This window comes from Stegodyphus dumicola, chromosome 4 (assembly GCF_044657685.1).
Source record: "Stegodyphus dumicola isolate Sdum_Otavi_A_Nest chromosome 4, ASM4465768v1".
NCBI classification, from domain to species: Eukaryota; Metazoa; Arthropoda; class Arachnida; order Araneae; family Eresidae; genus Stegodyphus; species Stegodyphus dumicola.
Window position 1 is genome coordinate 88,374,791 of NC_140771.1, and position 25,248 is coordinate 88,400,038.

Below are 25,248 nucleotides of genomic sequence, written 5' to 3' on the forward strand. Positions count from 1 at the left end.
AGACTGATGATTCAAAAATTAAGTATATTAAAAGTTATCCTCCCCCAAATACGGCTAAGAAATTGTCTTCATTTTGGGGCTTATGTTCCTATTATAGAATGTTCATAAAAGACTTTGCGAAAATAGTTGAGCCTCTTCTAGTGCTAAAAAGAAAGAAAAGTAGATTTTCTTGGACAGCCGAAGCGAACACCGCGTTTGAACACTTAAAGAATGCCCTAATCAATGCCCCAGTCCTTAAATTCCCAGAAGGCGAGCAAGGTCTAGAAATTTCAGTGAATGCATCCGATTATGCAGTTGGAGCGGTGCTCTCCCAAAATGAGCAACCTATAGCTTTCTTTTCGAAAACCTTGAATGCTACTCAAAGGAACTATTCCGCTACTGAGCAAGAAACGCTCGCTGTGTTATTAGCAGTTCAGAAGTTTCGTGTCTACTTCGGAAGTTCACCGATAACGGTCTACTCAGATCATGCGGCAGTGGGTCGCTTGTATTCAGGAAAAAATTTATCGCCTCGCTTGATACGTTGGACTTTAAAATTACAAGAGTTCAACTTAATTATAAAACACACTCCGGGAAAGGAAAACTTGGTCGCCGATGCCCTTTCGCGAATAAAAATTGATGAAGAGGGAAACACAACCAAGTGTGCCATGCTCACCTCAAGAGTTATTGAGTCCCGTGAAACAATAATCGAAGAATTAAAAAAGGACCCAGAGTTTAAAGATATTTACGCATACCTGGAAGACCCTGAAAAATTTGAACGTATAGATTTAACGGCTATTCGCAATAGGGCACAGCATTACGAAATAATCGACAAATTGTTATTTTACACAAAAGTAACTAATGAAAATCAGGAATACCGACCAGTAATCCCAGCGAGTCTACGTTTAAGTATCTTAGAGGACTTGCACGATCTACCTTCTGCTGCACATTTCGGGATACGAAAAACACTAAAGAGGGTACGCGAAGCGGTTTATTTTCCGAAGCTACAGAAAGTTGTTACGGCGTATGTTAAGTCGTGCCATATGTGCTAATTAATAAACGATGTTAATTACAGCCCGGCCGGGTATTTAAAAAACATAAAGACCACTTTTCCAAACGAAATAGTTGGAATAGATTTGCTAGGACCCTACCCTAGGACAAAAATTAATAAAAACAGATATCTTTTAACAATCGTTGACCATTTTTCAAAATGGGTAGAAATAGTCCCTCTTAAACGAGCTTCAGCTAAAATAGTCGCAGATTCGTTCTTAAATAAATATATATTAAAATACGGGGCCTCACTAAAAGTAATATGAGATAACGGAAAACAGTTTGTTAGTAGTATATTTAAAAATTTGTGCACAGGACTTGGCATACGCCATCTAAAAATGGTACCATATAGACCGCAGTCGAATATAGCGAAACGCGTAAATAAGAATATTGTAAAAATTATCAGGGGATATGTGAAAAATTTTCATGACCGCTGGGACAGCTGTGTCAATGAGTTAGGTTTTGCCTTGAGAACCGCAAATCACGATACTACGCAGAAAACCCCCGCGGAGTTATTTTTAGGAAGAAAAATCCTAACACCGTTGGATAAGCTATTCTTTGTACAACAAAGACAAGAAGAATTCAAGTTAAAAGACGTTCAAAAAATTATTGACGAAGCAATTAAAAGTTCTGATATAGCAAGACAAAAACAAAAAGTTTATTATGATAGAAATAAAAGGGAATTGGAATATAAAGTGGGACAAAAATTTCTTAAGTTGAAATATTCGTTATCGTCGGCACCAGAAAACAGAGTTGCGAAGTTTGAGCCCAGGTTTGAAGGGCCGTACATGGTGGAAAGAATAAGAGAAGCCACGTTTTATTTAAAGGCCGAAAATGGCCAACAACTGATGGCAAATATCGATCAGTTAAAACCTTATTACAGTCGCACTGACTTTAAAATATTGCAGGATTTATTACAGGATCCTGGAAGTAAGGAGAAAAGCCCGCCAGCTCAGGAGTACAGCTTGAGTCCCCCAACACAAAAAAGAAAGCAGAGCCAGCAAACTTCGGGCAGGGAAACCCATACTACTAATGCTACAAGCGCACAAAAAAGGAGAAAGTTAGCACCGACAGATCAACGAGTCAGAACCGATGATGCTGCAAAAACTCAAGTGCCATCGACCACAAGAGGGAGGCCTGCTGACAAGGTTCCAGGAAAGGAGAAAATTCAACGACGAATTAAAACTAGACGTAAAGCACAGTTTCCAGCATCAAAAACTACAGGGCAGACCTAAGGAGGACCAGCGTGGAGATCGAAAAGCCAGAAAAGACCAGTAGACACAACCGTGCCGGAGCAACAAGTTAGAAGGGCCAAGAGAAGATTCAAAGACCCTGAAGGACGGAGAGCCCCACCGGAGCAAAAACGGAAATTGGCATTCCAGAATCCACAACCTGCCCGCAAGAGTCCCAGATTCCTACATAAGGGGAAAAAAAGGAAAGCACTGGAACTAAACGGAACGGAACATCAAACATCGAGAAGATTGGAGGTCATCAGGTTTTCTAAATTTGAACAGTTCTGTAATGACAGGATGCAAGAATACAGAAAAAGATAAATGAAAATTTCTTTGCTAATTTTTCTTTGAAGTTCAAATTATATCATCTTGTTATAAGTTGCTAAATATGTTTAGAAAATTTAAATCGCAGATAGCGATATTTTGATTGTAAATGTTCGTAAGCATAGATTTTTATGTTAGTAATTCGGGGAGAAGCTACTAGCGTTAAATACTTTAAGAACTCGCAAGTTGCGAGAAGTAAATTGTGAATAAGTTTAGTCGGAAGACTATTGGAATACTAAAATCTGTTAACGTAAAGTTAAGATTTCGTGTAAATATTGGTAAAGTGTAATTAAGCAACTATGACTGTTGATGTAAAATGAATTCAAAAGTGATGTGTAAATATTTAAATGTTCATGTTCATGTAGAAATGTTTGATCCTTGTGTTGAAATATCGTAAAGATTAAAATGATATAGAAAATAAATTTTTATTTCTGTGTATGGGAGTTATGCAAGAATGGAATGTTTATATATATGTGTTTAATGTTAGGCTCTCCAGTTAACACATTTAAAAGTAAAATATATGCTTTTGCTTACTTACAGTAGGAAACAGTTTTCGCGTAGGGAGTTTTGGCAGGTCTAGTGTGTCAAATTTAACAAAGTTAGGTGTTGTGTAGCGGTAGTTTGTTCGCGGTAACACAACATAGAAGACCCTAAGTACATTTCAGTACATTTGCTGGAGAGCATGGATGAAATAAATCTGTAGTATGAATGAAAGTGCATAAGGGCCAAATCATGAATTAAAAGCGTAAAGTTAGGATTTTAAAGAAAAGTTTTGTAAAATGCATTACTAATGACATTTCCTTCCAGATATGTAAAGATCAAGACCTGACATAAGTCTAGCAGAATAAAGAGTCTATGTAGGAAGAAGATGTATGTCAAGATATAATGTCCAGAAAGCATCATTTGTAAATTTTATTTTTCCTAGCTTTAGTCTAGCTTTTAGAATTGTTGTAAAGTTGGCCTAAAAACGAAACTTGAAAGTCATTTAGTTAATTTAAAAGTTGGAAGACTGTAGTTAATGTAAGTTTTCAGAATTTAAAGTCTTAAACAAGGTCGTTTTGAGACCTTATTTTTCGAGTATTTAAAGTCTGGTCGGAAGCTATGTAAGGATTATGTTAATTTTATTAACAGTTAAATTTTAAGTTCCTTTCCTGTCAAATTCTTAACTTCAACTTACTACTTCCGGCCAGAACGTAGTTTTGGAATTTGCTGAATATTTAATGAGAAGGAGCGGTATTTAAACCGAGAAGGAGCGGTATTTAAACCACGAAGTTACTTACTGAGACAGAGAGAGAATCAGAGTTTCTGAATTACGCGCGTCTGCCTTTTTGGCCGCTCTCTCTCTCAAAGCTGTTTTTACGCTCGACCGTACTCAGGCCCTTGCTAAGCTTCGTAGTAGCTTAGTAAAATAAGTTAAGGGGCCATCTCTAATTGAACCTTGATAGCTTTTGCTATACTTATTTAGTTAATCTTAGTTTTAGTTTAATTCTTAGTCTTTTAGGTTCAAGTCCAAAGTGCGGGCTTTAATTGTACACTCCCAGGCGGAGTTTTCTTAAATCTTATCGAAATAATAAAGGGTTAGTTACCCTTCTCTCTTGTTGTTTCCTGTCATCGAACTCTAGCTATTATTCGCTTATCAGTTCTTAGGTTCCTCACTTCCAACATTAACTTAGAATTCCAAAGTGAGGTACCTTACAGTGGTGCACCTTTTTCGGCCTTTTCCTTCTTTCTTTTTTATTGAATTTGTTTCCTGATATCGTAAACAAAACTTTCGGACTCCAGATGTAGTCACTGAACCACCCACCTTTCTTGCAATTTCAGCATAGGAAACACCACTTTCTAGTAACACAATAATATTACATCTCTTTCTAGGTGTCCAATCTACTCTTTTATTTGATGTCATTGCTTCTTGACTAAATATTAAAATTTTTTACAAAAATTCCTATTTGTAATTGCAGTGTATAAGAAACAGGTCTTCCTCCTACAGAACAAAGCAAAATAATGAATTGTTTCAAGTGTAAACATGATGTCAGCTTCTACTGGCAGTTAGTAACATTTGATTGGTTCTGAGAACAAGAACAGTGATTGGCCAGGAAAGCTAGACATTACAAACCACTTCATAATTGTGTTTTTTATTTATATTAAAGTACATATAACTTTTTTGTATTGCAAATAATTGAATTTTGTGTTTTGCATTGAATTCAGTAATAAATTTTCTTTAAAATGATATATACAAGTTTGAATTTTGCGAAACGTAACATTGTCTATAAGCATACAAAGTTCAAAAACATAAAAATTTCCAAAAGTGTCCACAATTTTGGCCACCACTGTATATCCTAATTTAATAATATTTATGTCACTCAAAACAGAATTGGAAAACTCATTCAAATCATATTTAATCAAAACATTTTACGCAGTTTTGGGAAAAAGGAATTTTGGGGTTTGTTTGATTTTTAACGGTGAATTCAATCATTAAAACATTTTTACCGTGTTTCCTCATTCATATAAAATTAGCAAAATAATTTACTAAATAATTCTTAGATGTAATAGAATTCTTGTTTATCTTTTGTTGTATGACTAAAAATAAATAAAAAAGCGGCTAATACTCAATATTTATTTTTATTTAATTACTTAATTACAAATACTTGGCTATTGTTACTTAAGACATAGTCTTTCCATATTATCACTTTCCTATTAGGCCTTGAAATTATGTTAAGGACCTAATAGAATTCGGAAAATCCTATGATTGCATAAAACTGCGGGAGGGGCTAATAATGACAAATTTTAAATGAAAGTAAAAATTTATTTAAATAGAATACAATAGAATATAAATTTATTTAAATTGACTATAATTATCATTTTATTCTATGTCATTTTAGTACTATAATTTCAGTTATTAGCTTAATACTGTAATTTAGTCATATAATTTGTAAGTGGAAGTCCCACGATTTTAAATTTATGTATAAACGAGCAAATACATTTTGAAAGTTAAAATACATATATATTTTACAATTCGTTTAACTGAAACCGTAAGAATCAAAAGTGATTTTTGTGCGTGTCTGCTTTATGCATTTAATGTATAAAATGCGGAAAAGTGAGAAAATCCATCCAACACAGAGAAATAATACTTTCTATTCTGTGGTAAGATTGTATCAAATTCATTTAAACTTCCGTTTAAATTCGAAATCTATCTCTCAAATCAACGAAGGAATGCATTTTTGGTTTTAAATTCCACATTAGTAGCAACTGTATAATAACTAAACTTACCAAAATATTTGTAGAAAACCGCTAAAATTCTAGAAATTGCTGTAAAATCCAAAAAACAATAGGGAGATTATTGCTTGCTAATTCCATGCTGAAAAGATCAAGAGTTTGCGAGGATGAGCTCGATTGTTAACGAACAACTTGTGGAAAAAATTCAACGCTAAAATATAAATACGTACGCCAAATTTTCCAAAAATTCCTGATAAATATTGTACTCTCATCGTAAATATATATGGACCTTATAATGTGATGAAGACTGAATCGGTAAAAAAATGGATTAAAATTTAATTTCCCAAAATAAATTGGCCTACTAAAACTAAATAAAATAGATAAGTAAATAGTAAAAAAAATTGTGTAACAAAATAAATAATGATCTTACTTAAAATACTGCCCAATAAAACATGTCGAATAATTGAAAATTTACAAGCTTGGAAGCTAAATTTTAAAAGGTTTTCGGAAAATTCGGACGTCACATATTAAAAGAAACAAGTCTACATCCTACAAGTATAAAGAAAGAGGAGGGAGACGAAACTAGTACTTCTTGCCATTCAATCATGGAGGTAGGAAAGCTTACTTCCTACCTCCATGCATTCAATAGCGGGGAGGCAATTTTATGGCTTATCCATCACACTAAGGGGAAGCAAACATACTGCCCTAGGCTGGGTCATCTTAGAGAGATTTCAGAAAAAGAAAGCGATTTTTTTGGAGGGGTTTGTTGACTGAAAACAAGGCCATTTTCAAAGCATTTCGTTCCGAGGGGCGGGCTCGTTAATGGGTTAAACATCTTTTCTGCTATCTTAACAGATGTTGGACTGAGAGGTAGAATTCCACGAAAAAAAAACTTATCTTAAATTTCAGCAACGAAAAAAAAAGACTACAATGGGCAAAGGAACACATTAATTGGACAGATGATCAGTGGTCACAAGTTATATGGAGTGATAAAACTAAGATATCGTTATTCGGTAGTGATGGGCGAAAATATGTAAGACGTAGAATAGGAGAAGAGCTACATCCTGACTGCATTCAAGCAACTGTGAAGAACCCAGTTAGTGTTATGATTTGGTCATCCATGTCAGCAGATGGTATTGGTCGATTTCATGTCATCGATGGGACACTGAATGCCAGAAAATACATTGACACTATTCTAGAACCAAAACTTCTACCTTCCATCAGAGATCTCTTTCCCAACAATGCTTCGTTTATTTTTCAGCAGGATTCTGCTCCTTGGCACACGGCCAAAATATCCAAAGATTGGTTTCGTACAAAGAGCATTAAATTGTTGTCATGGCCAGGAAACAGTCCTGACCTCAATCCTATCGAAAATTTGTGGCACCGTTTGAAAACTCTTGTCCGAATGAGGCGCCCATCAAATAAAAGGGAGCTAATTGAGGCTATAATTGTTTCCTGGAATCATGTAATAACGAAAGAAGAGCTTAAAACTCTTGTCAGTTCAATGAAACGTCGATGTGAATCTGTAATCAAAAATAAAGGGTACCCTACTAAGTACTGATAACTCACTGCAATCATCACTATCTAATGTATACCGATAACTATTATCGTTTAACTTTTTTGTATTGCAAATAATTGAATTTTGTGTTTTGTTTTGAATTCAGTAGTAAATTCCCTTTAAAATGATATATACAAGTTTGCATTTTGTGAACGTAACGTTTTCTATAAGCATACAAATTTCAAAAACATAAAAATTTCCAAAAGTGTCCACAATTTTGGCCACCACTGTAAATATTAGGATATAAATTATTATTAGTAATAATTTTTATATTATAACTTAGCAGAATATCGTTTACCGTTAAAAATTATATATAAAAGAATTAAATTTTGTAAAAGAATAAAAAATATAATTAACTGTTCCATTTTGTCCTTTATGCATCTATTTATATAAAAATGGAATCTGGCTAGGGAATTTACGACTTGTATATGAACTAAAAATTGGTATCTTGGCAAAACTTGTCAGAGCATAAAAAGCGTATATTCTGTGAAAAAGTCTATTAATCATACTTCTGTATACGTAAATGCAGTTTATAATTACCAGCATAAGTATCATAATGGATTTTATTAAAACGACGAAAACTGAATGCTTGATCCTAGCATTATCAAACTACGCCTGTTTATCCCGTTAAATTTAGTCATTTTAAACATAAATTAGGTAGCATATCTTTTATGATACATTGAGTAATCTTCAGTGCTATGTAACTAATTCCCTAAATATGAAAGTATATGAAACTTAAATTAGGAATTATAGCAAATCATTCCATAGAAATATGCTATGCCTGTATTAGTCTAGAAAGGATCAGTTATGCGTAAATATTGTAGTAGGCATGTCAAGTAACAATTTGTCAGCAGTATAGATATCATTAATTTAAAGGAGATAATTACGATATGTGTGCCTTTTGTTTTAGCACAGTTTTGCTCCCATTACTTTTAAGCTAAACATATCACTTGAAATAAATCTCTTTCTAAAAATCAGAAGGATATTATTAAAAATTCTTCTTTATAAATATAAAGTTTATCCTTTATTATATAAATAATTGAAATACTTAAATTTGATATTCTAATAAATATTTTATCTTAACTTTCTGAAAAATTGAATTTCTTTTAAAATGTATAAAAATGAATTAAATCCTGAATTTTTTAGTCTTATGATAATAATATTTTATAATCATCAGTTTGTATATCCGTATATGTTAGAAGAAAGTATCTCATTCTTTTTTGAGGGCTCTTGTGATGTAAGTGATAGTAGATTGGACTAGCAGTCGGAAGGTCTGCGGTTCGTGTCCGTGCTAGAGCATAGAGGATTTTTCGTTATTTTCTCCTCAGAAAAACGGAATGCATGGAAACGTAATAGACGATAATTCGTGAACACATGAATTAGGCCGACAGAGTCTCGTGCTTCTTCTCTTTCGCCCTATAAGAAAGAAAAAATAAGGAATTACGCCATTCTTCCTATCTTGCTACAAACGGATGTTCTTCCAATTAGAATTTGGAAGACTTTGTTGATAGAAGAATAACGACAGCACAGCTGAATTTTCGCATTTCTTGCTTCGAAAAAATCCAAGGTCCGCCTAGTATTCCGCCTTTCGCAAATTTTTCAAATTTTCTTTTTCTGTTATCGCTTTTCCATTACAGTATGTTGATAGGTGAAACAACTCCGTAAAACGTTTTTTACGTAATTTACGTTCAAGTTACTTTAAACACAATTTTCGGAATTAAACTTACATATGGGTTCCCTCTTTTTTGATACTTCTAGTAAATTTATATTAGGAGATAATATAATCAATATTTCTTTAGTAAATAAATTATTATTATCTTAATTTGCGCAAGTGTTAGAAAAACTTGTTTTCGAGCTAAGTGAATTTTAGATCATCCATCATATTCAACATTCAACGCATTTTATCATTTTATTATACAAAAGTTTTATACCTTAGAGAGTATATCTTTTCTACTAGATTTCGTATTGCTTGAATTTTGAGGGAAAAGGAAAGTCAAGATTCCTACAAATAAAAAAAAATGTACTTTCCGTTCAGTGCTGTATCTCTTTTTACTGACGAATTAACACCAATAGATAGGCTGTTTTCTTCCGAAGGTTCGGCCTTTGTGTAAACGATTAGGGAAAACCGGAAAAGCAATAAAATAATTTTTCACTCATGAATCGGCATCTTCAAGAAGCATCGACTCCCAGTGAGTAAAAGCGACCATCTGGGAAGATGTATTTAGCATAAAATGGTTTGAAAATCTAAATAACATTAATTTAGAGAAATTTTTATGGATGCAGTATATAATTCTTAGATAAAAGTATAAAAGTAAGTAAAAGAGGGCGATGTAAGGTTTTTTCGCTACTTTTAATTTTTAGAATAGAGCCCCAAACATATTACTGTCGACTCGGATTTAGATTTGCTAAACTTTACTAAAGCACCCGATATCTATCTTCTAAGATAGAAATATTCCACTTCCGGCGAACTTTCTAAGGAAAGCTTACACAAAGCATTTAGGTTTACATATAGAGAAAAATCATGAAAATTCCATGCAGCTGATCTATTCCGTCGTTGAAAATAGAAGCCTACAAGAATTCATAGTGTTGTGTTGCTTCAGCGACTAGATTTCTCACTTTGATTTTGGAATTAGAAATATAATTACAAAGATCTCCACTAGAGGAGATCATAATTTATTACTTTTTTCACACATATAAAATCTGGTTAAATATGTTTCCTCGTTTATAAATTATAGAAGTTTTTTTTTTTTTTTTTTTTTTTCAATAATTCCTGATATTTTAAAGGAAAAATTTCATGTATTTTTTTTTTTTTTTTCCCCGTGGAAAGTTTAAATAATCGTTGATTGAAACCACACTAATTTTAACTAACAATCTGAAAATGATACAAATGACGTGAACTCTTTCATAATTATATTACTCATTAGCATTAAAAAAACTTAACTTGGATTGAAGATTACCTCATAAGAGTATTTTTTAATTTCCTAATTTAGATGCATTACAGTTTGATAACACATATCTAATAATACATAATAATAAGTCTGGTTTTACTACCGCCATATCAGTGGCGATAAGACCGCTAAATACTAGTTGTTCGATTTGGATTCAAACTCAGACGAACGAATGCGATGGCTGTGTGGTATTTTTCCATGTATAACATGAGTATGAGCTATTCGTTAGAAAGTCCTCTATGAAGGCATCTTTCTCCTTAAAAGCAGATAGTCCTCGTGTATTTTGCTGTATTCAAATAATCCTAGCCTTCAAACTACGGCACCTATCACAAATCAAGATGAAAATTTTCTAAACAAGATTTTAAAATCGGGCTGTGGGGGTTCCAGTGGCCAGTCGCTAAAACCGCTGAATACTGGTAATTCGACATGGGTTCAGACCCTGACGAACGCGCTTGTTCTATGAAAGTTTTCCAGGGTTTTTCTACGTTCAGTGTGGATGAGATCTAGTTCCCCTTAGAAATTCCCTCCATGATAGTTTCAGTTCTCTTGAGCAGATTCCAAATCCATTAAATTTTCTTTATTAAATACAATTGTAATTCTTTCTTTCTTTTGAGCGGGAAAACTTTTTTTAATACGTTCATAAGCAACTGAAAATTAGGGAAAGAAAATAATTTTAAATTGGCATAAAACTTTGTCGATTTCTACAACAATCTATATAAATGCGTTTTCAAAAACTTCTGCTGAAATATGAAGAGTTGTATTTGTAAAGCATTTATTATTTAGATTTGTAATTATATACTCAGCTTTTAGTTTTCATAACCTTCCATTCATCAGAATAAAGTCATTAAGCGTAAGGGGGGCGAAAAAGGAATTTTAAAGAAAGGATTATTTTTAGAAAATGACTCAAAATTTCCTGAGCTAGTATAAGTAATTATGTAACTCAAATAATTAAATATTTGCCAAAATTTTGTTGACCTCTCTCAGTCTTACCAATATTTCTATATAGATATAGAACATAAATTAATATCGATAATGCGTATCATAGATAGTGGAGGATATAGAATGAGCATTACAATATGTAATTGTCGCAAAAGCAGCCACTTTGATAAATGAACATAACTGTCGGGAATCGCATATGAATATCACATACATGCTTTATAATACCAAGAATGTTATAAAATGACGGTTATCTGATATCAACATTTACCGAACTTTCCAAAATGTTTAAAAATATAATATTTAAGAGTCGGCAAGTTTGTTTAAAAAATTGTATGCATTTCAATCACGGTGTTTGTCGCTATAATCAGAAGCTCGTTATCGATATTTATACTATTTTTCTATAAGCTACAGAGTTCAAATTTTGTACTCACACCGTTTACAGATGGAAATACGACGTGGTAAACCGAGTTTTATAAAATTTGATTTAGAGGTCTTAAAATTTAATGTTGAAAAAAATTTTTGCGCGTATTTCCATTTAAAGAATAAACTAAAAATCTCACAGGTTTTAAGTTTGCATCACTTTACAGAGCGTAAAATAGCTTTTGAATTTGTAGCTTTTGAAATAAAATTTGCATAAAATTAATATAATTTCTGATTTTGGGCGAATTCTTAAAACTTTATACTTTTATGAGGTAAGAGGAATTTTGGAAGTAAAAGTCTGAACCAAAAGGAGAAAATAATTTGTCGTACAGATTAGTGGGAATAAGAGCCCCTTTGAAAAATTCCTGTACAGTTTTATAACAAAAATAATAGATTCCTAAATAACGAAATCAAATAATCGAATTGTCAAAAGTATAACATTTATAAATTTATCAAGAGAGCCGCACGTTTTTTATTATTTGTGATATAAATATTTAGAAATTTTTTAAAAGAGAATTATTCAATCACGTGTTCCCAGTAAATTATATAATACATTATTTTTCTCATTTTAATTCATTAATAATTTTATGAGTCATAAATAAAAGTTTATTTTGTAAAAACCTGTTTATTTTATTCAATAATTGTTCTAAAACGAAAATTCCTAATTCCTTTTATATATACATTCACTTTGTAACTGGTAATAAATTTGTTTCCTTAGAATCAGTGTAAGGCCTTTATCTCAAAACATCAAGAAGACTTCTCCCCGCGCTAATGACAGCCATTTCCCATTGTCGTCAGGGGTGCGTGGACCCTTGTCCCCTTAGGCAATGAGAGTTGGAAGACGTACAAAAATACGGGCTAGTCGTTTTTGGCGTATTTTTTCGCTATTACAAAAACACGGGAAGATCCGTTTTCGAGGGTACATTTAAACTAACAATAATCCGTAACGAACTTTTAAGAGACTTGCATAAAAGAACGAGAAAATACGGGTCAAACCGTTAAAGGGTTAACACTCCGCCAGTGAAATTCAGATGGCCTCTCATATAGTTTGCACTAAATGCAATATCAGGACGTGTTCTACAAGAAAGGTTTTATAATAGGCTATCTCTGGCTTACCTATACGGAATTTGGTCGCTTTCTGCTTTTATATCTCTCCATTCTTCATCATCTACCATTTGTTGTTTTACAGTGGGATCCATGGGTGTTGATGCTCCCCTGACTGATTCTAATTTGAACTCTTCCAGAATTTCTTCTATATAAGCTGTCTCATCTAATGTCAACGTGCCATCAGTAGGTAAAGTGCAGAATCGCCCAATTATATAGCGCGTATCGATGTGTAATTGGACAAATTCAAAAGAGTGTGCAATGCCAAGTTTATACAATTCTCTGATGTTTTTAAGTGAAAATAAGTCTATGTGTACATGGATACCGAGTTTGTGCAATTCTTTGACTTGTTATTTTCAAGTTGGCGATTTTGAGGAACGCACAAAGCAGTGGGTGATTCTTCACTTTCCCTGCCATCAGAATGCTTCTGGATCCTCATAGATTAGTATTTCATTTGTTTTACCAAGGTCTCTCGCTTTGAATCTTTGCACAACTTTATGCTTAAATGTGGTTATTTCTTCTATGGTCCCAACAATTAACATGTCATCTACATAGATACCAAGATGTAATGCTTTGTTTGGATGGTAATATGGATGGGATTTTGAGCGTGACAGTCCACAATTCTTCAAGAATGTATCAAAGCATTCATTCCATTGTCTTCCTGATTGCCTTAAGCCATACAAGCTTTTCTTTAAATGGGACACTAGATGTTCTGTATCTTGCTCTTGAGATCCTTCAGGTTGTACAATATATATGTCTTCCTTGAGTAAGCCATTTAGATAGCCAGCAGTGATGCCCATTTGATGAATTTCCATTTGTAACTCGACAACAAGGGCTAGAAGGATTCTATAGATTTTATCTTTATAACAGGGAGAAAATCTCTGGAAAATCTCTACCAGGGACTTGTGAGTAGCCTTTAGCTACTAATCGAGCTTTAAATTTGATTATTTCTCCTTCTGCATTTTGTTTTTCTTTGAATACCCATTTGCATCCTATAGGTTTGATGCCAGCTGGCTTTGGAACCAATTCCCATGTCTGGTTTTCGTACGCATTAGACAATTCTTCTTCATGGCTTCTTTCCACATCTCTGCATTTGGTGAATTCATTGCTTCTTTTACACTTGTCGGATTCTTACAGATTTTGATGGGAGGATGTTCTTCACAAACAGCTTTATATAACACCGGATCCGCATAGTAAGTCTCAGGTCTCCTTTCTCAAGTTCTTTTCCTGATTCCAATTAGGGTCTTTCTTACTACTATCAGAATCTCCCAGCAATGCTGATTGTGTCTTCAATTTCTTTTGCTGTGTCATTTAATGCGGCTTCAACATTTTCGACTCCTGTGGTGGTGCAACTGATGGGTACTTCCCAATGGAACAACATTTACTTCACTGTCAGAATTGTACTCATGATTTAAGTTGAAGGTCACTTCATTTTTCTACTTTGCATGAGTAGCCTTCAGGATATCCTATTTCGGATATCTATAAAGACACATTCTTGAGCACGCTTCTTTTGCTTTCCTTTCTGCAGCGTTTTGTCAATTTGAGCAAAAATTCCACAGCCAAATAATCTCAGGTGACTAATTTGCACAGGCTTCTTGGTCCACAGTATGCTTTCTTCGGTAGCTTTTGATGGACACTTGTTGCGCAAACAACAGGCAGTAGTCACATCATCTGCTCACAGTTCTTGTGGGATGTTGGACTGTAGAAGACATCTAGTCATATCAAATGGAGTATGGTTAATTTTTTCTGCAACTCCATTTTGTTGTGGTGTCCAGGAAGCTGTGAGTTGTCTTGTTATTCCATTTTTAGTTAGGAAATCATCAAATTCATTGTTGACTTATTCCGCTCCATTGCGGCTTCGTAGAGTAGTGATTTTGAGCCCATGAAAATTTTCAACATCTGTTTTATATTCCATGAATTTTTCAGTCTTGATCTTTAGATTTCAAGTTTTAACCACAGTTTTAAGTTACATTAAAAAATTTCTTTAAAAGTTGTAGAGAATGCAAGAGTCCGAATTTCATATTGGATGTTTTTTAAAGTATCCCACGCTTCTTTCGCTCTTTCACAGTCAGCGATGTCATCTAAAAACTGGTCTTCAACCACTGAAAATAGGAAGGTTAAGGCTTTCTCGTTAATTTTCTTTTCATCATTCTTTAATTCAGCACCGTAACCTGGATCAGTCGCTTCCCAACAATTTTTTGAACTAAAACAGCTCATGCTCGGATTTTCCAAGCATTGTAATTATTTCCGTCGAGTTTTTGAATCTTAATATCTTCCATCGGTTCACTTTCAACGTGTTATGCTTAGCTTTGGCGCTGTAGATGTTGCTTCCTTTTCTTTCGGAAAAAAATCAAAATTTCTTTTTCATTTCTGCCAATAAACTTCTTTACTTCCGCAGGACCGACAATATTAAAGTTAAAAAATATGGTCTCAATGAAATGTGATCAAATGTAGTTTTAATGAAATTTATTGAAACATTCTAAACAAATATACGGCTTAGCTTACAACAAAATAAAAGCTTACGAGAAGTTATCAATGTTCCTTGGTGTATCCCAAACCCTTACATTCACAGACCTTCAAATAGAACCTATACAAGACTATATTAAACACTTAGCAGTCAACTTTTTCACTCAGTACAATCCCACAGTAATAGACTTATTAGCACTCTCAGACATTCCCCGCACCCCAGGGAAAAACATCGTTATCTCTATGATATCCTACCCACATAACAAATAATATCAAAATTGACTTATTTACACTTAATTAACTGTGCGGTTTGCACCCGCTGCTTCATCTCGTAACGTCATTGACCTCATCCCCCCCCAATACGCCGCCACTAGCGCAGACCAGATTTTCTTCTCACCCCCTCCCACAATACTGTTCTTTGTTTTTGCCATAGACTGCTTATCAGAAGTCAGGGAAAAAGATGTTTCTACATCTTGACACTAGAGAATAACATACGATCTTCATCATCAGAAAGCGGAAGAAATACCTTATAATTTGAACAATTATATTCCATGAATGCATTTCAGTTATGTATTTGTAGCAAATATGGTGTTGCAAAGATTTCAGTATTTTAATTATTTGAAGTCCAAGTTTACCTTACATTCATCACCATTAAAAATAAAAATGACTAACACATCAGAAAAATCTATAAATATAAATCTTATTCAAAGATATTTGAAGACAGAAATTTAATTAACCAATTTTTATTCAGTTTTGTGAAAAAAATAAATTTTTATTCATGTTTTGGAAAATGGTTTAGATTTTTTACAGATATACTGAACTTTGAATCACAAAATCCTCTATGTAGAGAAACCCGTGAAATATACTTCATGTACAGAAATAACAGAATAATGTTTATTTAATATCTTATGCTAATTTATTAGAATTTCAAAGTATGATAAAGATTTTATCGCATTTGTAATAATTATATTTCAATATAAACTCAATTATGCAGGTTAAAAAAATGTTTTTATGACACAGGATGTCTGTTAGTGGCATAGTGGTAAAACTGTAGCACACTGGTAGTTTGTCCCGGAGTCAAGTCCTGGCTAATGGAATTTCATCATCTTAAGCAAAGAACCCACAAGTGTTTTTGCATATTCTAAATAATCATAATCCTATTGGTTCATGAAAATAATTAGGAAAAAGAAAATTTGTTTTGGTTAAAGCAATGACTTCCATAAATTAAAAATAATATATTCATATTACAAGTACAATTAATTTATTTAGAAACGTATTCCTATTTATTATGGCTGGATAAATGACTCTCATATATATAAATATTAAAAAATTATCATTCTAATCAGAAATTAATTATCTGTAAATATGAGTGATCTGTAATCCAAGCCATAAGTAGAAAAATCACTATATTTCATACTATAAAAAGAAAATCATTCCATTATGATTAGAAGCACGATTATTTACTTAAATAGATAATTAACAAACTTCTTAAATTCATGCGCTTATAAAGAAATTGTATGTAAAAATAAGTGAGGTAATGCAAGCTATAAGTACAGAAGAGCAGGAAATTTTGTAAACTTTTTAGTATAAAAGTAAAATTATTTTATTCAAATCACAGATGTAATTAATTTATTTAGAAAATAAGCAAATAAATAGCAGTAATAAGAATAAATGAAATCCCATGAATGAATTGAAGGATCTACTTTTAAACTTTACTTTTAAACTACTTTTCATTCATATGGATAAATAGAAAAATAAACAGCATAAGCACATATTTAAAATGTCTACAAGCAAAGTCCCGTGATTATCAGCAAGATTTACTTACGAACTCACATGACACCGAATACGAAGTATATACATATAGAAAACTTCCTTTTCCCTTATGTTAGCTAACATCTGAACTAGCAATCTAAACAGTCTTCCTGCTGTTCAGCACGTGTTGCCCAAGCTGCCAAATGTAATTTCACGTAGCTTGTCAAGCATTTAAAATGTAAGCTTGGGGACTTTGCTAGCAATGGAAGGAATTGTGGTAAAATTTCTGTCAGAACGCAAAATTTGGGTGAAAAGTGTTTAAGGAGAATAATTTGGAAATGCACTTCTTTGATAGCCGCTGCTACCAACGATTGCATGAAACTGAGTCTCCTAAATTTTCTGATGATTTTTAAGGAAAAACAGATATCTACGTACTCTGGGAGAAGAAAAGTGCAATAAAATTAGACTTGAAGAAAAATGTGTTTTATTTTTTTAATGTATTGCATAACCTTTATTTAATAATTCAAATTTGTATTTTAAATTTTTAAAGTTGTTTTCTTTTCATTTATTGATAACGTTTACCGATTTATGATAAATATCTATAGTTTGGGAATCTTTTTTTTTGCGGAAAACCGCAAAGCACCCATTGCAGTTTTATTCACCAAGCCCGCCAACGGCCCACAAAATCAAAATATTTTAGGGGTTGGAAATCTCATCGTTCTGAGCGCTTAACACTATGTTAACAGCCGTGTTACCAATCATCAGTCACCCCTCCCGCCATATTTTCTTCTGCAAACCGAAAACTTCCTTAATTGTATGAAAATATTTCTATCTATTCATTGTTTAAAGTTCATAAAAAATAACACGAAAAGCTAAAAAAATAATAATAAATAAGTGAAGAATAATTGAAATCTGTAAATGCGAACAACGGAGGTGATAATTCACCAAAATCAACCTCAGAGAAATGGTTGCAACCTTCGAAAAAGCGAATAGGTTGAATCTGCTGGGTTACCAGGTTCGAACTATTATCGCTAATGTTGGCAATGTTTACATTAACAGGGTTCTTTGCAAAAGTGCTAGTTAGGGAAAAAAGACATAAAAGCAGAACCTTTAGTGCAGGTAATAAATACTACTCAAATCTATAATTTTCTGCCAATTTGGAAGCTTTTCAAGCCTTCAGCTCAGAAACTTGGTGGCCGCAATTCCCAAAACAGATCAACCTAATTTTGGACATCTTGTTCAGAATGGAGGATAGCACAAGTAAGATGGGTTAATCTTTAGATTATGGTAACTTGGCGGTTTTTTTTGGTGAAAATTTAGCGACCAACCCTGCTACAGCAACCTGCTAGTTTTTGTTTGGTCGCCATTTTGTTTTCACGAAGTAAAGGCATTTTTTTTTACTCAATATTTTTTTCCAACAATCCGCTAGCCGAATTGCGCTTATCCTAGAACTTTTATGGAACAAAAGTGCTTAATCATGACGAAGATCAGGTGCGAAATTGGGAGAAAGTGCAGAATCGCAAACTGCTTGCCGCGTTTTTAAGAATTGCACATACACAGTATCCATGTACATGTCGACCTATTTTCACTAAAAAAAACATCCCAGAATTGCACAAAAATGGCATAGCGCACACTCTTGACTTTATCCATGTACACTGTTAAAGTCCTAGCTAGTAACCTTTATCGCCTTACCAAAATGTCGCCAAACTACCTGTTACCATATTCCAAGGATTAGCCGTAAGATGTAGCTGCAGGTGTGAAAAAAGGTAGAAGTCCGAAGGAGTGATACCGGGGCTATATAGTGGGCGTGAGAAATGCCCCAATTGAGTGCAGCCAGTAGATGCAGACACGTGTTTTTTTTTTTCCATTACCTTTTTGTATTGGAACCCAATTTGAAGTTTTTCCTTGATAGCAGTGTCAGAACAGACTAGCATCTCAATATACACTTTACTGTTGAGGGTTTCATTCTTTTCCAGATAATCTTTGTGAATAATACCACGGCAATCCCATCAGACACAAAGCAAAGGTCCTTTTGTTAGTCAAATTGCACTTCAAAAGGAATATCTAGCTAATCACTTACTCGAATACCTATTTCGGTGTGAAGTTAAACTAACAGCAAGATCCATCTACATAAATTTAAACACAACTAAAGATTATATCTTTTCAGAGTATTATATCTCTGGTAGTATACTTTTAACAGCATAGGTTTTAGAAAAGGGGCCCTTTTCAGGGCCATAAAAGTCTGAGGAAAGAAATGAAGTATTGCTAGATATAAGGTATGCAAACTTTTAAAACTCTTTTGGAATAATAGAATTAGAAATATATTTCAATACTAATTTTAACATTTACTTTACATTTTTATGCTAATCTTTATATAACATCATGCTTTCTATGAACCTGAACTGTATTAAATACCATTTTTAGGTAAAAGTATATTTACGGGTACTCCTTGGCGAAAATTGGTTGTGCATGGATATCGAGTTTGTACAATTCTTTGACCTGTTATTTTCGCTTTATGTAGCGGCGATTTTTGGCATAAAAATCGACCCATTTTCACTTCAAAAAAAAATCACAAAATTGCACACTTCCTTGACTTTTATCATGTACACATCGGCCTATTTGCACTAAAAAAATTCAAAGAATTGCACAAACTAGGCATTGCGCACTCCCTTGACTTTTTCCATGTACACATCGAACTACATTCACTTGATAAGTCAAAGGAGCAGCCAACAAAAAAATATATAATCTCTATAAACTACATTTAGAATTAAAAAATGAAATAACATAAAAAAGGAAATTCATCTTTGCACTACACAAAGGAAATATCCACTTACCTTATTTAAGAATTAACACATCTTCAGTCAAACAAAATTCCTTAACAGCATCCAAAAAATTCCTAAAATTATCTAAACAAGAATCTGTATAATGGTGTCGCCACATAAATTCACAAAAATAAGAGTAAAAAACATCCTCCGTAGGGCCGATATCGTTCGACCATACGCATTTCCTTCCTACAAACAGGACACTTAATAATTGCTACTAAGTAAACCTTCAGTTGCACACCAGTCAATTAATGCTTTTTTTCCCTTCGTTCTAAATCGTACAGAACTTCAAATTAATCTTACCACATTCAGCCATTTTACCGTGTAAACCACAAAATAACAATGTTGTGACGAGGTCACATTGAATTAATTATTTACTACGTTAAGGCAATATTTAGATATTTGCATCAGATTCCTTTGGTGACAATTTCATTTTTTTCGCCAACTTGCGTTGTAAGGTGAGGAACAGATTGCATCAGACAACTGTTGTAAGCGGAGGAAAGTATTGCGTCAGACAACTAGCGTCTTCACTTCTGTTTGCCTGGGTAGCTGAAGGTATTTTGCGATTGGTTGCCTTCTGACGCTGGATCTTTTTTTCATTGGGATTTCCGAGGATGGACAGCGAGGGTGACGGTCGCTCGTGTAACGAGCTCCCGCCAACGCAGGGTAATTCTCTGAATTTGTGTGAAAATAATGTGGTTTTTGATGAAGATATGAACGAAGAAAGGGATCATGCTCCCCCTGTGCAATCGGCGTCGCCAGATGATGAAAGCATAAATACTGTCATCCAGTTCTACGATCTGAAGCAACAGTTTGAAGCTATCCAGAGGCAGAAGAGCTTCATGAAGCAAACTCCTTCTCCACTGGACACTAATGGATACGATCAACTCGACCGGGCGGGTAAGTCACTTTTCCACAAGATTAATGACATTGCTAATGCTCTAGATGTTCCAATTTTTCATCTTCCCTCAACTAGAGAGGAATTTTTAAATATTTTGGAGAGCGAGCGCTTAGCCAAGATGGCCGCCGCTCAATCCGCAGAAGATCCTTGCAAGCACGAGGCATCTAATCCCACGCACGAGGTGCGGGGGAAACCAGTCCAGTCTACGTCATCGCGGAAGCGAAAGACGCAGACAATAGACTCAGACGGGTTTATCACCCCCGCGGCTCGAAAGCAAGGGAAGGCGCCTATTGTGGATCTTACAATAGATGATTTGGCTTTAAACGCTAAAGATAAAAATAGCTCTATTCCAAATTCTAAATTGACAGCCGCTGAAAAAAATGCTACTCCTAAAAAGGAGAGGAGTACTAACAAGTACGAGAAAATCAAAAATTCTTTAATCAATGAGCCTTCTAATGAAGCAGAAATTGTTACTGCAAGTAAAAGTGAGGGAGTAAATTCCGAGCAGGCACGGAACGTTCCCCCCCCCCCCACCGCAGTCTGAGATTCCCGCAATACATCTCAAAAGCAGCAAAAACTGGAAGACGCAAGTGTCTTTCATGAGAGAAATTGCCCCAAACTTACGGAGCATACTGACTGGACCTTATCTCAAAATTTTTGTTCAGACAGAGCTGGAGTTCAGGGAGGTTACCCGCTGGATGAAGCAAGCCGGCATCCAGTTCAAAACTTTCGACTTAAAGCAGGACCGGCCAGTCAAAATTGTTATCAGAGGCCTCCCTGTTGAAACTGAAATCGGGGATATCAAAGAGGAAGTTGAGGCGATGGGATTTAAAGTGCATCGCATCGTTCGGCTTACTCAGCCTGGCTCCAGACACCCAATGCCACTTGTATATTTACAAGTTATCCCACACCCCTTCCTCGATCATCTGTTTGCCGTCACTGACATGTGGGGCACAGAGATCAGCATTGAGCGTTACCGCGGCCGCAAGGGCCCTACTCAATGCTTTCGGTGCCAGGGCTTTTTCCATTCTTCGGAACTCTGCACTCTTCCAATCCGTTGTGTCAGATGCTCTGGACCCCATTGGGCACGTGAGTGTACCAAAGGATTAGATGTACCAGCCACTTGCTGCAACTGCGGTGGAGATCACCCAGCATCGTACAAATCTTGTCCCCGATACCCTGGCAACAAACGGGCTCGCGGTAAAAATTCCGCGCCTAGGACTAGGGCAGCTGCTCCAACAGCCCCCCTCAGGGTTCTTCTAAACCCCCAGCAAACGCTGAGACAAGACGCCCCATGCCTGCTCCCCCGAGCAACGTCAGTTCACCATCTTATGCACAGATGGTGAAGAACACCACCGAGCACGGATTCAAATCCACGAATCCAAGACTGCCGGTTGCAGAAGCCCCAGCAGTGTCAGCCACAGCAGAGTGTAGCAATGATTCAGACGACGTCTTCTCATCTACACTAAAATGCTTAATTGAAATCTCCCGCGACCCAGCGGTAGGCAAGCAGATGCTTTAATGAGGGCATTTTATATTTATGAAAGCTATGTTGAGCTTTCAACCTAATTAGGCTTTTTTAGACCGATGTCTTCTGTTTTTTCAGTGATGAACCTTTAACAACGGCTTAAAATTCAATTGTATAAATAACAGTTCAAACACCATCAGAGAACTGACCATTTGCACATGGAATGCCAATGGTTTAACTTCAAAAATTCACGAAGTTCGTGATTTTGTTGTAGAGCACGATATTGACGTGTTTTTAGTCCAATAGACTCACCTTACCCCAGGGAATACTCCCAAAATTGGGAATTATGACATTTATTGTACTGACAGGGTGTCAGAGGGCAGAAATCCCTGTGGCGGCACTTGTATCTATGTGAAGCGTTCGTTAAAGCACCACATGATACCGACCCCTGATTTAAATTTTTTGGAAGCGACAATCATCAAAATTTTCCTTCAAAATTCCTCCCCGCTGACAATAGTCTCAGCTTATTTACCTCCACTGTCTACAGCACGTGGAAGGCCAGCTTTTCCTGTCAGTGATTTTGATAAAATTTTGAATATTTCAAATCACCTAATAATTGCTGGTGATCTAAATTCACGCCATACCGCATGGTTTTGTTCTAACAGGAACAGGTATGGTATTAGTCTAAATTCATGGTGCCAGAGTAACCATGTACAGATCATTGCTCCTACCCTCCCGACCTTTTACCCTCATAGAGGGTCCCCTGCAGTTCTTGATCTGGCTGCCTTTTATAACATATTCTTTCGGCATGAGATAAAAGTGATTCAGGAATTGGACTCTGATCACTACCCCGTTTTGATATCCCTAGATATTCAAAATCGATACTCAAAATTAGAGGAGCAAGTCTCAACAAACTGGGACGACTTTAGATTTATTTTGGAAAAAACTTCACTCCCTCCCATCAAAATTTCCAGCAATTCGGACTTTGACAGGCATATCAAAAGTTTGGAGTCTTTACTGAAAGAAGCGAGAGCTGCGGCTTCAAAGCCACGTAAACATCCAGGTGCTAGGCTCCCACCTGAGACTAAATTCAAAATTAAGCAGCGAAATTACTTGCGAAGAATTTGGCAAAGGTCACGAGATCCCAATATCCGTGCCCAATTTCGCAAGATACAGAACGAGATAAGGACCGAAACCCGCTTATTAAAACAAGCGGAGTGGAAAACATTCATTGAGTCCCTAACGACTGAAGACAAATCGATTTGGCGCGCAGCCGCCCGATTACGCAAACATAAAACACACATTCCGCCCCTTCAAACGGCCGATGGCGCGCAGATGGCCTACACTGACTCAGAAAAGGCAAATGTCATAGCTGACAGCCTTGCAACTCAATTCACAACAAACCACGACTCCTACTGTAACCGTCCGGTTACACAGGGGCGCATACAAGCACGGGTTAAAGATTTCCTATCACAACCTACCACACCAGAACTCAGGCCGACGGACCCTTCTGAAGTCATGGTTTTCATTGACAAACTGAAACCTGACAAGGCACCTGGTATAGATTCTATTTCGAATCGCATGATCAAAAACTTCCCCCCTATGTTTATCGTATGGATCACGGTCCTCATAAATTTAATGCTCAGGAGAAGCTATTTCCCCGACTGTTGGAAAATTGCAGCAGTCGTTCCCATTCCAAAACCGGGACAAAATTTAAACCTGCCCGTCAATTACAGACCCATCAGTCTGTTATCTTCTCTCTCTAAGATCTATGAATTTGTCTTACTTAATCGCCTGAATGAATTCTGTCGGGATCAAAATTTACTAATCCCGGAACAATTCGGCTTCCGACCTAAACACTCCACGGTACACCAGTTACTCCGTGTAGTGGAATTCATTCATGCAGGCTTTCGTAAGCGAGAGAGAACTGGAATTGTCTATCTAGACGTTGCCAAAGCCTTTGACAGGACTTGGCATGACGGGATTATTTACAAGCTCATGCGGCTTGGTTTTTCGGCTCATCTCATTAAAATTATTAACTCGTACTTGACCGGACGCAGTTTCCGCGTGCGAGTTAACCACGAATTCTCCTCTCCCCGCCCAATCTATGCTGGGGTGGCTCAAGGAAGTCTTCTCGCCCCCGCAATCTTTAACCTTTATGTGAATGATATTCCTAAGGCCCCAAATATCGATCTTGCACTATACGCAGACGATACAGCCATCATTTCTCAACACTCTAACACCCTCCAGGTAATCTCACAATTACAGAGTTACCTTTCGACCTTAGAACTCTGGCTCGGTCTGTATAAAATCAAAATTAATGTCGCAAAATGTGCTGCCACCATGTTCATCCGAAGAAATATCCCAAATTTACCCAATTTAATGCTCTTCGGTGAACCTATTCCCTGGGTCTCTTCTTACAAATATCTAGGTGTTTTACTAGACTCAAAATTAACTTGGCAGCCTCACATCCGCAAAATCATAGCGGGTGCGACAGCTGTCAAGACCGCCCTACGCCCCCTCTTAGCTAGTCATAGCGACCTGTCAACTGATAACAAAATCTTGCTCTACAAATCAATGATTAGGCCGGTTCTTACGTATGCGTGTCCCGTATGGGGCCCATGCGCACTGACTAACAGAAAACATGTCCAAATTTTTCAATCTAAAATGCTTCGGCAAATTCTAAAAGCTCCGTGGTATGTACGGAACGAAGAGATTCATAACGACCTCAAAATTATGCCCATTAATCGCTATATACAGCGACTTTCGGAAAAATTTTTCAAAAATATTCAACGTGTCGCTAATCCTGTGCTTCATATGCTACCCGTATACGATCCTGCAGTTGCTTCTTCCCGAAAGAGGCCCAGAGCGGTACTCAATAGGGAATATTCGGCTCTGCCTTTTAAACGGGCTAGATATGAGCACACCGATAACCACGTGAATAATTACCTCTCGTTCCTTAACCCCCCCGCCTCTAAAGTTCTTTAATGCACACGGCATTAACTCGAGGAACCTCTTTAACGTTTCTTTAACAAGAAACATCACAGTCAAATAGGACTGCTTTAACTTACTATC

General features: G+C 35.6%; 1 long non-coding RNA gene across 1 annotated transcript in view; it reads left to right on the forward strand.

The window, feature by feature from the left end:
* The window catches only part of LOC146997604 (uncharacterized), a 44,967-nt gene extending 40,156 nt beyond the window's left edge, over nt 1–4,811 (forward strand). The window contains exon 3 of the long non-coding RNA XR_015040500.1: nt 3,390–4,811. This is a non-coding gene — a long non-coding RNA (uncharacterized LOC146997604). The remainder of the gene's footprint in view (nt 1–3,389) is intronic.
* Nucleotides 4,812–25,248: the final 20,437 nt, after the last annotated feature.